This window comes from Melanerpes formicivorus, unplaced genomic scaffold, assembly GCF_026170545.1.
Source record: "Melanerpes formicivorus ecotype bairdi unplaced genomic scaffold, bMelFor1.0.p_v2 SCAF_31, whole genome shotgun sequence".
Classification (NCBI taxonomy): domain Eukaryota; kingdom Metazoa; phylum Chordata; class Aves; order Piciformes; family Picidae; genus Melanerpes; species Melanerpes formicivorus.
The window spans coordinates 3,194,893-3,207,778 of record NW_027142383.1 but is presented as its reverse complement, the minus strand read 5'-3'; the positions used below and the strand labels follow the sequence as shown (position 1 = coordinate 3,207,778).

Genomic DNA, 12,886 nt, shown 5'->3' with positions numbered 1-12,886 from the left:
ACACTTGCTCTAAAGTGTTCCAGAAACTCACTGACACAGTTTTGTACTGTTGTTTCACAAGTTCTCAATCTATAGGAATTTGTGGTTGGGAGGGGAAATATAAAACAACTTGAAAGTAAATGTCAGCAATATTTTAAAGGTGAGTAACTGAGTGGAAAGAATAATATTAAGTAACCAACAGCATTGATTTCTTAGGTATTGGAACAAACTACTAACCAGTTGGTATGTACACATATAGATGATTCTTCAGATCGGTTTTTTTGCTTTTATTTAAAATACAGTGGTAAATCTAATTTTATTAATTCAAAATATAATGCACTGAGTGTATGAGTGAAGAGATTAATGTGTATATCTTAGCTGTAGTAAGGTTTTGGATGCTGTGGTAGTTTGGCCCACGAGCATTAACAAAAACTTGTCTCACTCAGTCGGGGAAAGCAAATGGAAGCTATATTTACAAGCAAAACCACACTCTACAATGGAATGCAATGAATATGTACAAATACACAGTGTTTACAATATTATACAGGTATTTACAAGCAGAAAACAGCAAGGAAACCCCCCTGAATGGAGGGAACTGCCCCGCTTCCCCCCTAACCTTCCCCCCTTCTATATTTAATTAGAAGGAAAGAGAAAATAAGTTAGGAGTGCTGTTGGCACTGAAACAAAAGTGTTGTTAGTGTGCTTATCTCAAAGTTGTTAGATAAGATCCTTTCCAGTGAAGCAGCCAGGCAGCCAGAAGAGCAGGCCGAGCTCTGTCAGAGAGTATAGATATGAGTACTTTGCCTTCAAGTATATCAACCCTTTTAGTATGTAATTTTATGATGCCTTGACTTGCTGGGGAATAATGCTTTTTGCTAAGCTGGATATGTACACAGCAAAATTGTATCCCACCATACTGAAAAATGGAGGGTCTCATGCTTCATTGCTTATGTTGGTTGAGCTGGTAGGTGGTGAGAGAAGCAGAAATGTGTTCTCCATTTGTTACCTATAGCAGTCTTACCACATGCTGCCAATAAAAAGTTATTATTAAATTTTCTTCTTGTTTCATCAGTTCCATGTTAGTGTCATCTTTTTGACAGCATCTATCTGAAGGTGGAATATTTCTGCCAGCAGCATCAAATAAGCAATATTTGAGATTAATGAAATTGATTAGTTTACCTCTGTTCAATCAGAATTGTAGTTGCCACTTCCAGAAAACCACAATGCAACCTGCATCCTCACCACCTCAGCTACTGCATTTGCAATCTGAGGCAGGCCCTATTGTTTCAGTCCTGAACTATTCTGCCTCCTCTAAATGTATCAAAATACATTGATCATGTACCACTGTTTCAATTGCAAATACATTTCACACTTCAAGTGTGCAGTAGGCTTAAGGGTAGAACTTAACTTGGTTCTTCTACTTCCAGCTTGTGTTTATGTTGCTAACCTGTCCATGTCTTCCTCACAGCAGTAGGATTCCTTCCACTAGTGATTAGAAAGTTCCTTGAAAATTTCTGTTAATGGATGACTCTGTCCAACTTGACTCATACTTTGTATGAAAATTTGACACTGATGCCATGTTTTTGCTAAGATTTCACCTTGAGTTTCACTCTAGTTAAAGACATCCCTTTTTCCAAGTGAAATGTTCATGAGAATGTGCAAAAGTTGAAGGAGGCTTTAAGAGAGACCAGAATTATGATAGCAAGCAACCAAAGGAAAAGCAGAATGTCCCTGGTGAACCTTGATTTGTGCCAATAGTGGCAGAGAACTTAGACATTGAATTTAAGGGGACAATGATATTGTTAAGTTCTAAAATAATGTTGGTTTCATATCTTGTCATCTTTTAGGATGTCAGAGAACTAAAATATCAGTGAAGGGAGTGATATAGGCCTTTGCATACTTAACTGTTTGTATTGTCTGTTCAGAGTAATCTGGGAGTGGCATATATTCATGTCTATTTTAAAAAATGCTTTATCCGTGATCTCATTTATTTCACGGATAGCAACATTGTAGATACGGAGATTTTTAGGAAGTAAATATAGGCTATGATTAGAATAGAATAGAATAGAATAGAATAGAATAGAATAGAATAGAATAGAATAGAATAGAATAGAATAGAATAGAATAAACCAGGTTGGAAGAGACCTTCAAGATCATTGCGTCCAACCTATCACCCAACACCACCTAATCAACTAACCCATGTAACCAAGCACCCTGTCAAGTCTCCTCCTGAACACCTCCAGTGACGGCGACTCCACCACCTCCCCGGGCAGTCCATTCCAATGGGCAATCACTCTCTCTGTGTAAAACTTCCTCCTGACCTCCAGCCTGAACTTCCCCTGGCACAGCCTGAGACTGTGTCCCCTTGTTCTGGTGCTGGCTGCCTGGGAGAAGAGACCAACCTCTGCCTGTTTACAACCCCCCTTCAGGCAGTTGTAGAGAGCAATAAGGTCACCCCTGAGTCTCCTCCTCTCCAGGCTAAGCAGCCCCAGCTCCCTCAGTCTCTCCTCATAGGGCTTGTGTTCCAAGCCCCTCACCAACTTCGTTGCCCTTCTCTGGACTCGTTCCAGCAAGTCAACATCCTTCCTAATCTGAGGGGCCCAGAACTGGACACAGTACTCGAGGTGTGGCCTAACCAGTGCAGTGTACAGGGGCAGAATGACCTCCCTGCTCCTGCTGGCCACACTGTTCTTAATGCAGGCCAGGATGCCATTGGCCCTCCTGGCCGCCTGGGCACACTGCAGGCTCATGTTCAACCTACCATCAACCAGCACCCCCAGGTCCCTCTCTGCCTGGCTGCTCTCCAGCCACTCTGACCCCAGCCTGTAGCACTGCATGGGGTTGTTGTGGCCAATGTGCAGAACCCGGCACTTGGATGTGTTAAATCTCATGCCGTTGGACTCTGCCCATCTGTCCAGCCTGTCGAGGTCTCTCTGCAAAGCCTCTCTACCCTCTAGCAGATCAACTCCTGTCCCCAGCTTGGTGTCGTCCGCAAATTTACTGATGCCCTCATCCAGATCATCAATAAAGATGTTAAAGAGGATGGGGCCCAGCACTGATCCCTGGGGGACTCCACTACTGACTGGCCGCCAGCTGGATGTGACACCATTCACCACCACTCTCTGGGCTCGGCCATCCAGCCAGTTCCTAACCCAGGGCAGTGTGCTCCTGTCCAGGCCATGGGCTGACAGCTTGGCCAGGAGTTTGCTATGGGGGACGGTGTCGAAGGCCTTGCTGAAGTCCAGGTAAACTACATTCACAGGCCTCCCCACATCCACCAGGCGGGTCACCTGATCATAGAAGGAGATCAGGTTGGTCAGGCAGGACCTGCCCTTCCTAAATCCATGTTGGCTGAGCCTGATCTCTTGGCCATCCTCTAAGTGCTGTGTTAATGCACTCAGGATGACCTGTTCCATGATCTTGCCTGGCACTGAGGTCAGGCTGACAGGCCTATAATTCCCTGGCTCATCCAACCGGCCCTTCTTGTGCATGGGCACCACGTTGGCCAGCTTCCAGTCCTCTGGGACATCTCCAGTGAGCCAGGACTGCTGAAAAATGATGGAAAGCGGCTTGGCCAGCTCCTCTGACAGCTCCCTCAGCACCCTAGGATGGATCCCATCTGGTCCCATGGACTTGTGGGGATCCAGGCGGCTGAGCAGATCACCAACTACCCCATTTTGGAACAGTGGAAAACTATGCTGCTCCCTGGCTCCTTCTGCCAGCTCTGCAGGCCAGCTGTCTGGAAGACATTCTGTCCTGCTAGTAAAAAATGAGGCAAAGAAGGTGTTAAGTATCTCTGCCTTTTCCCCATCCCTTATCACAACGTTCCCCTCCGTGTCCACCAAGGAGTGGAGGTTGTCTCTGCCCTTCCTCTTGCTATTAATGTATTTATAGAAGGACTTTTTGTTGTCCTTCACAGCAGAGGCCAGACTAAGCTCCAAGTGTGCTTTTGCCTCCCTAATTTTCTTCCTGCAAGACCTAGCAATATCCTTAAATTTTTCACGGGTTGCCTCACCTTTCTTCCAAAGGTGATACACCCTCTTTTTTTCCCTTAGTTCCATTAAAAGTTCTTTAACCATCCAGGCTGGCCGTCTGCCCCGGCGGCTCATCTTCCAGCACATTGGCACAGCCTGTCCCTGAGCCTTCAACAATTCTTCCTTGAAGTAGGACCAGCTCTCCTGGACCCCTTTGTTTTTAAGGCCTTTATCCCAAGGAACCCTCTGAATTAGTTCCTTGAGTAGCCTGAAGTCCGCCCTCCAGAAATCCAGAGTGGAGGTCTTCTTGCCGCCCCTCTTAGCTTGACCAAATAATGAGAATTCAATTATCTCGTGGTCACTGGCCCCTAAGCACCCTCCGACCACCACATCACCCACCAGCCCTTCCCTATTGGTGGAGAGGAGGTCAAGCATAGCCTTGCCCCTGGTAGGCTCTCGCAGCACCTGGGATAAGAAGCTGTCCTCCATGCTTTCTACGAACCTCCTAGATTGCCACTTCTCTGCTATGTTAAAATCCCAGCAGATATCAGGCAAGTTGAAGTCACCCATGAGAACAAGGTCAGGCGATCTTGAGACAGCCTTAAGCTGCCTATAGAATGACTCATCAACATCCTCCTCCTGGTTGGGTGGTCTATAACAGACTCCAACCAGGATGTCAGCCCTGTTGGCCTTCCCTCTAATTCTTACCCACAGGCACTCAACCCGATAAAGACTGCCTTGCTTGCACTGGTATGTATGCTGTCTGCCAGCTGCCAACTTAATATCTTCTTGCTTGTCTAAAAGGTGAAGAAAGTTCACATAATTTGCATGTTTCAAAACAAACAATTCTAGAGTTATTTCCTCCATTTTTATATTTAAGAACAGGTTAAGAGGGAAGAAAACTGTTTTGTGAGCCAAGGATTAGTTTCTTATGGAACAAAAATATGATAGCTGTGTCATGGTATGGTAGTTTTATGTTAAAACCAAAATATCATTTTACAAGATTGTGTCATGCAGAGTGTGGTGGTTTGGCGCTTATTAGGGACCAGATGCCCACCAAAGCTGCTTTGGTCGATTTGGATCAGCTGGCACAGCTGTGTCCCCTCCCAAGATCTTGTCCACTCTTCAGCATACTCTTGGGGCAGGGGAATGTTGAAAAAGTACATTCTCAGTGCTTGGCTCAGCAGTAGCCAAAACACTGGTGTGTTATCAACACCCAGCTACATCACTGCAAAACATAGCTCTAGAAAGATGCTCTGGGGAGAATTAACTCCAGCTCAGCCAAACCAAATACAATCTCCACCCCTTACTACTCCATACCATTTGCGTTATGCTCAAGTTCCACATAATTCAATACATTTAACCATATCACTTGATTCTCATACTGAAATCCCTTATTGCTAATACTCACAGCCTAAACAATCTCAATACCCAACACACAGATTTATACATTTTCATCAACTATCTTGAGTCCTTTAATAGAAAGATGTTGCTCTTCCATCAGTGGCCCTCCAGATATTATTTGGGCTCTGTCTGTACTGTTCAGGGCAGGAGAAGCAGGATATTCTACTGCTGGGAGACAATACCAGCTTGGTTTCAGTCACTGTTATACTCTTGTGTCTTGTAAAACTCATTCTCCATCAGTTCGGGTCTTTCTTACTGTGTCACTTCCTGCAACATACAACTCACATACCAGGTTATTTTCCAGCCAAGGTTAAATCTCCTTGAGGCACTGTGATGAAGAGGTTATTAAATTTATGAATATGAAATAGGAATTATGAAAATATTATTTTTATTAATTATCAAACTATTAATAACCGATGAATCACCAACTTATGTACATGTTCTAGTGCACGCTCTTGAAATACATTCCACAAGTGGCTTAGTGTGATGATTATAACTTTATTGAACTAGTTACAGACTATCTCTATATTTATATAACAAAGGGTGCAGTTCCGCTGCTTGGCCACTAGATGGCAGGACGCGGGCGGCTTCTGGCTATACACAGCAATATTACAATCTTCCTATGCATCAGCGCTTACTCTGCTAGATGTGAATACTTTGAACTGAGTGCTAGTGGATGGAAAACACGTGGAAGATATTCCATTCCCTCCAGACAACAGCGATCGGTCCTGGTCAGGGTCGGCCCATGGGGTTGGCCCTCAGAGTCGGCTCGCACGGCAGGGCGGGACGACGTTGGCCGGTAGGTGGGCTCAGACGACGCAGCAGCAGGCAAAGCTATGGGGTCGGCCCAACCACGGCGATTCTCGGGGCTGATGCAAACAGCCTCGGGGAGAGAATGCGGCTGCGTTAGGCGGCGGATTCTCGTTTACTGAGCTTAAAGGAGCAGCGGGACCCTCGGAGTGGTCCCGGGTTCAGTGCAGTATAGGCACGAACAATGCCTTAGTCTTCCCTGAGATTCACAGGGCTCAGAGCGGCACACGTGGCGGCTCCTCTCCCGCTACGGCGGGGCTAGGCATACGTGGACTCAGTATCGATCAAGTCCCTTCTCCCCGGCAACTGGGCAGATCTTACCCTCGGGGGTCGGTCCAGTCCTCCGGTGGCACGGTGTGCTCTCCCGGTCGGTACAACTGGCTGTAGCGACGCTGGGCTCCTCAGAAACAGCGAAGGTCCTTCCTCTGTGCTTCTCACAATGCAGAGGCTCTCAGTATGTGTGCATGTATAACAGAAGCTAACAACAATAAGCTCAATGGCAAAGGCTGCAGCTCGAGAGTTGCTCTCTCGAGCAAGCACAGAGACAAAGTGAATGAGTGGGCCACTTGTTTACCAACTGGGGTGATACTTATAGATTCCTCGAGGCTAGGCTTGACCAATGGGCACTCTCATAAACAACTGGATTCAGCCTATAGAAAGCGTGAAGCTAGAATTATGCCCATACTTGGTGTTTGCACGAGCACTGCATGCGCTGGGTGCATGCTGGCCTGGCTAATGCCTTGGCTATTGTCTTCCTCCTGGCGGAGGGGGAACTTGTCCACATGCTGGGACAAGATTCAGTATCTGGGCATAATGTGCCTTCACCACAGGCACACACCAAATCTCTCCATCCTTTCTCATTATCCACCAAGTACATCCAGGGCCTTGGGCAAAGATGATCCCACAAATGGGTTTGCCTTTCCCCATGGGAGGAACACCCTACACTGCCTTCCCCAGCCACATCCCCACGTGCACTACAGGGACCTTATCTCTTCACAAAGTGTATAAAGGTTTTGTTTGGGCAGAACCAGGATGGTTAGCAGATTCTCTAGAGTTAACCAGCAAAGTGCCTTCTGCTAAATTTGCATCCCAGTGCTTCCATGCCCCATTAACCAATGCTCTCAACATGGTCTTTAACAGTCTTTCAATCTTCCCAGAGGCCTGTGGGCGATAGGGAATGTGATAGACCCACTCAATGACATGTTTCTTAGCCCAGGACCTGATGGCATTATTTCTGAAGTGAGTCCGATTGTCAGGTTCAGTTCTTTCAGGGGCACTGTTTCACCACAGGATTTGTCTTTCAAGGCCTGAGATGGTGTTCTGGATAGTGTCATGGTTTACGGGGTTGTTCCAGTGAGTCCTTTTCAATGAGGAATTAATTAATTACATGTACCACAGATGCCGATAGGTACATCTTTATTTAATATAAAGGCGGACAAGGCTGCACCGTAGTGCTGCAAGGCACAAAACCTGAAAGGAAGGCACAACCTTGTGAGTTACCCAGTAAACCCCAAAGCAGAGCCCAATCCCAAGTAAAGCGCAGCTAACTTACCCTAAACACTCTATAAGAAACATGGCGGTACTGATGATCGCAAAATGGCGGAGCTGACTGTCTCTCATCCGGGCTGGCATCCCTGTGAGACCAAACCTTGCTTTGTTGGATTGGAGGAAACGGCAGCCGCCCAGTAGCAATCTTCTGTTTTTTTAAGGGTCCTGCGTCCTGTGATGTCGGGCCAAGACGTCACAGGAGGCTGGGTCTTGGAGCAAAAGCCCCTCCCATATTTCACAATTGTGTTATGTAACTTCTCACCCTACTGCCCACGTGCACAGCCAGCTCAGGGTCATATGCCCCCTGACCAGCAATAGTCGTCTTCATCTTCATCTCCCTCAGGTCTATTAGCAGTCAAGCAAGAGCTCAAAGGTCTTTTGTGGTCAGCTCAGGATATCAACACATTCCCTTCCCCACTCAGTTTCATAAACAAAGGGGCCTACAGATACATGTGTCTCTGTCTGGAGAGGGAAAGAGACTCAAGTTCTTTTGAATATTCCTGTGTTGTGAAATTAGAGGCACAAACGAGGCCAAAATATCAACAGCTAGACTATTTATTACATATATAAAGTGGAAATAAGAAGGGGAGAAGGAGAAAATAGAGAGGGAAAGAGAGAAGAGAGAGAGAAGAGGAAAAGAATTATATTCAACAGCTAGAGAATAGAATAGAATAGAATAGAATAGAATAGAATAGAATAGAATAGAATAGAATAGAATAGACCAGGTTGGAAGAGACCTTCAAGATCATCGTGTCCAACCTATCATCCAACACCACCCAACCAACTAAACCATGCAACCAAGCACCTTGTCAAGTCTCCTGAACACCTCCAGTGATGGTGACTCCACCACCTTCTCAGGCATATATGAAGTGGAAATAAGAAGGGGAGAGGGAGAAAATAGAGAGGGAGAGAGAGAAGAGAGAGAGAAGAGGAAAAGAATTATATTACCACACCCCTCACCCCCCCCAAGACAGTTTGAGTCTGTGGAGGAAAGGTGCTGCAGGAGATGTTGGGTCTGTAGAGAAAGGGTGCTGAGGCTTTGGCTGGAGAAGAGCTGTGGTCCTCTGGGCAGCCTGGGTCTGTAGAGAAAGGGTGCTGAGGCTTTGGCTGGACAAGAGATGAGGTCCTCTGGGCAGCCTCTTCAGCTCCATGAGTTGCAGCAGGCGGAACTTAGGACACAGAGAGAGGGTTCAGTCTGCTTCTTCCAGGCTCCATGGCCTCTTTTCTCCGGAGCAGCATTGTCCCAGGCTTTTCCGTCTCTTGTGCTTTCTTTCTCAGCGGCATTGTCCTGTGTTTTCCTTTATCTCTGTTTTTCTTCTGCATTTTTCTTCTGTCAAGCCAGTAGCGTCTCAAGTCTTTTATACAGTTTTTAGCCCTTAGGTATGTGTCCAAGTATTGTCCCTCAGGAATTCAGGGGCCAGGAAATCATCCCTAGGTAAATATCCAGGTATTGTTCCCCAGGAAATCTTTCTGTGTATTCCTGTGTGTTTGGGCAGAGGTCTGGATGGAGGGGGGAGGCCTCCGCTCCTTCTTCTCCATCTACATGCCCACACACTCATTCCATTGTCTCATCATCCTCCCTTTCCAGGGTACTTGATGGCTAGAAATGATCTTGTCCTGAAGGCATGATGGCTGGGTCCTTGGGCCATTGTTGTAGGCCTCCTGCAGTCCAGTTACCGTGATGTTATCTTTGCTCCTTCCAAGAGTCGTTCCAGTGGCTCTGCTCAACACATATTAGCTATTGTCTGGTGTGGTGGGTTGAGAGAAGGCCTAGCTCTCCCTCCCCCACAAAGACAAAAAAAACAAACCACAGCTATTTCAGTCAGAGAAGCAAAAGGAATGCTATATTTACAAGCAAAAATACATTGCAGGTTATATATATCTATGCATAATATACAGTATTTACAATATATATACAGAAATATACAGCAAAGAAAAATACAGGAACAAAACTCCCTCCTCCAGACAGAGGAGGGTTCCCCCCCTGTACCCCCCTCTCTCCCCCTACACCCCTTTTTTCCCAAAAAGGGCTAGAGAGAGAGAAAAGGTAATTTATAAGGTTTAAATTTTGTTAGGCCTCAAAGCGCATGCAGGATTAGTGCTTATCTGGTATCCAAGGTCAAACTCTGGCTGCTCAGAAGCAGACAGCCTGGAAAAGCAGGACAGAGAGAAACTGAGAAAAATTCCAACTGAAATCAAACTTAAAGTTACATTCTACCAATCTACCAATGAAATTCATTTAGAATATCTGATTGTTTTCATTATTATTCCAAAACATTCAGCCAGAGTGTCCCAGCACTGTCCCTTTCTTAAAGGCACAGCCTCAAATGGTCACAGTCCACCCCTTCTAAACAATTTCATTGGCTGTTCGTACTGTCCATTCAATCCAAAACACTATTTACAGTTTGTAAGTAAAGTTCATAGTCCATTCCAGCTATCCTCAGATGTAGATGATTCAGAAGTCCAAGAAAATCAGAAAATAAGAAAATGGAAAACAGTTTGTCTCTTCGCAGACAAAGCGGAGGAAAGGGAAACAGGGAGACAGGGACTCTCAGTTGACTCATGGCTCTCAGGATTCTTAGGGTTCTTGCACCATAGATTCCTCATAGATTCTTCCTTTGGACGCGATGTAGCTGCACAGCAGTAAGAAATTAAACTCTTTCAGCTAAAGTTAAATTTCTTTGTGGCATACACGGAATTTCACCATTCTCTTGCATTACCCAATAAGTGTGAACCGGACCTTCAGCTGAAACCACCCCTTGGACAGGTTTAGTCTCTCCTGAGGGTGAAAATACCCAAACAGTTTTACCTAACAGATTCTTTTCTCTAACAACAGGAACTCTATCACCTTCCACTTTCTGTAGTAGATCTGAGTGTACAGGTCCAGTTCAGTTCACTGAACCTCTACAATTTACCAGCCAGGTTGCTTGTGCTAAATGTTTTTCCCAGTTTTTCAAAGATCCACCCCCATGGCTTTAAGAGTGGTCTTCAACAAACCGTTGTAGCGTTCAATCTTCCCTGAAACTGGTGTATAGAAGGGGTTATGGAATATCCACTCAATGTCGTGCTCTTTGGCCCAGTTCTTGACAAGGTTGTTCTTGAAATGGGTTCCGTTGTCTGACTCAATCCTCTCTGCAGTTCCGTGTCTCCACAGGATTTGTCTCTCCAGACCGAGAATGGTGTTGCGTGCAGTTGCATGTGGAACTGGATAAGTTTCCAACCATCCAGTGTTTGCCTCTACCATAGTAAGCACATATTGCTTACCAGAACGAGAACGTGGTAGAGTGATGTAGTCAATCTGACAAGCTTCACCATACTTGTACTTGGACCATCTGTCACCATACCACAAGGGCTTAATTCTCTTTGCCTGCTTAATAGCAGCACAAATGTCACAGTCATGGATGACTTGTGTGATAGCATCCATGGAAATACCTATGGATCTGTCACGAGCCCATTGGTATGTTGCATCTCTGCCTTGATGTCCTGATGAATCATGAGCCCACCTAGCTAAGAATATCTCACCTCAGTGTTTCCAGTCGAGATCAAGACCAGAGTCCATGTCTACTTGAGAAACTCTTGCAGCTAGATCTGCCTGATGGTTGTGTTGCTGTTCCTCAGTAGCTTTGCTCTTAGGAATGTGAGCATGGATGTGTCTCACCTTCACTGGAATTCTCTCGATTCGATCAGCAATGTCCTGATACAGGTTGGCTGCCCAAATAGGCTTTCCTTTCCTCTGCCAACCACTCTTCCTCCAGTACTTTAGCCAACCCCATAGAGCATTGGCTACCATCCATGAGTCGGTGTAGAGATAAAGCTTTGGCCATCTCTCACGTTCAGCCACATCGAGAGCTAGCTGGACAGCTTTTACCTCTGCAAACTGACTGGATTCTCCTTCTCCATCTTTCACCTCTGCAACTCAGCGTGTCGGACTCCACACTGCAGACTCCCACCTTCACTTGTTCCCAACAAGACGACAGGAACCGTCATCATCAGAAAGGTCATTGTAAGGAGGAGCTTCCTCAGCATGAGTTACTTTCTCCTCTGGAGGTTTAGCACAGTTGATACCTTCAGGCCAACTTGAGATCACCTCCACTAGACCAGGTCTTTCAAGATTTCCCATTCGAGCTCTCTGTGTTATCAGAGCCATCCACTTAGACCAGTTTGAGTTTGTGGCATGATGTGGTGTGGAGCCTTTGCCTTTGAACATCCAATTCAAAACTGGTAATCTGGGAGCTAAGAGAATTTGTGATTCAGTTCCAATTACTTCAGAAGATGCTTTCACTCCTTCATAGGCAGCTAAAATTTCTTTCTCTGTTGGAGTATAGTTAGCCTCTGAACCTCTGTAACCTCGACTCCAGAAACCAAGAGGTCATTCACGTGTCTCACCTGGAGCTTTTTGCCACAAGCACCAGGTTGGACCATTGTCACTGGCAGTCATGTACAAAATGTTCTTAATGTCTGGACCATCTCGGACAGGTCCCTGACCCATTGCTTGAATTACCTCTTGTTTTATCTGGTCAAAGGCTGCTTGTTGTTCAGGTCCCCAGTGGAAATGGTTTCTCTTTCGAGTCACATCATACAGAGGTTTCACAATCTGACTGTATTCAGGAATGTGCAGTCTCCAAAATCCCACTATCCCCAAGAAATGTAGGGTCTCTTGCTTGTTTGTGGGATTTGCCATGGTAGAGACTCTATTTACCACATCCACTGGAATGTGTCGGCGTCCATCCTGCCACCGCTCTCCCTGAAATTGAATCTCTGTGGTAGCTGCTTTCACCTTGTCTCGTTTGATGGCAAAACCTGCATTTAGAAGAATGTCAATGATTTTGTTACCTTTCTCGAAGACTTCCTCAGCAGTTTTACCCCAGACGATGATATCATCGATGAACTGGATGTGTTCTGGAGCACCGCCTTTCTCCAGAGCATCGTGGATCACCGCATGATAGATGCTTGAGCTGTGGATCCAGCCCATTGGCAATCTGTTGAAAGTGTACTGGATTCCTCTCCAGGTGAAAGCAAACTGAGGCCTGCATTCCTCTGCTATGGGAATAGAGAAAAATGCATTAGTAATGTCTATGGTAGCATACCATTTGGCCTCTTTGGATTCTAGCTCATACTGAAGTTCCATCATGTCTGGCACTGCTGCACTCATAGGTGGTGTCACTTCATTC

The 12,886-nt window shown here is 45.8% G+C and overlaps 1 protein-coding gene across 3 annotated transcripts in view; it reads left to right on the top strand.

Annotated features, from left to right (window-relative positions):
- Nucleotides 1-12,886, top strand: part of ZSWIM6 (zinc finger SWIM-type containing 6) — a 321,402-nt gene that overhangs the window by 171,963 nt on the left and 136,553 nt on the right. The gene's annotated exons all lie outside the window — the stretch shown is intronic.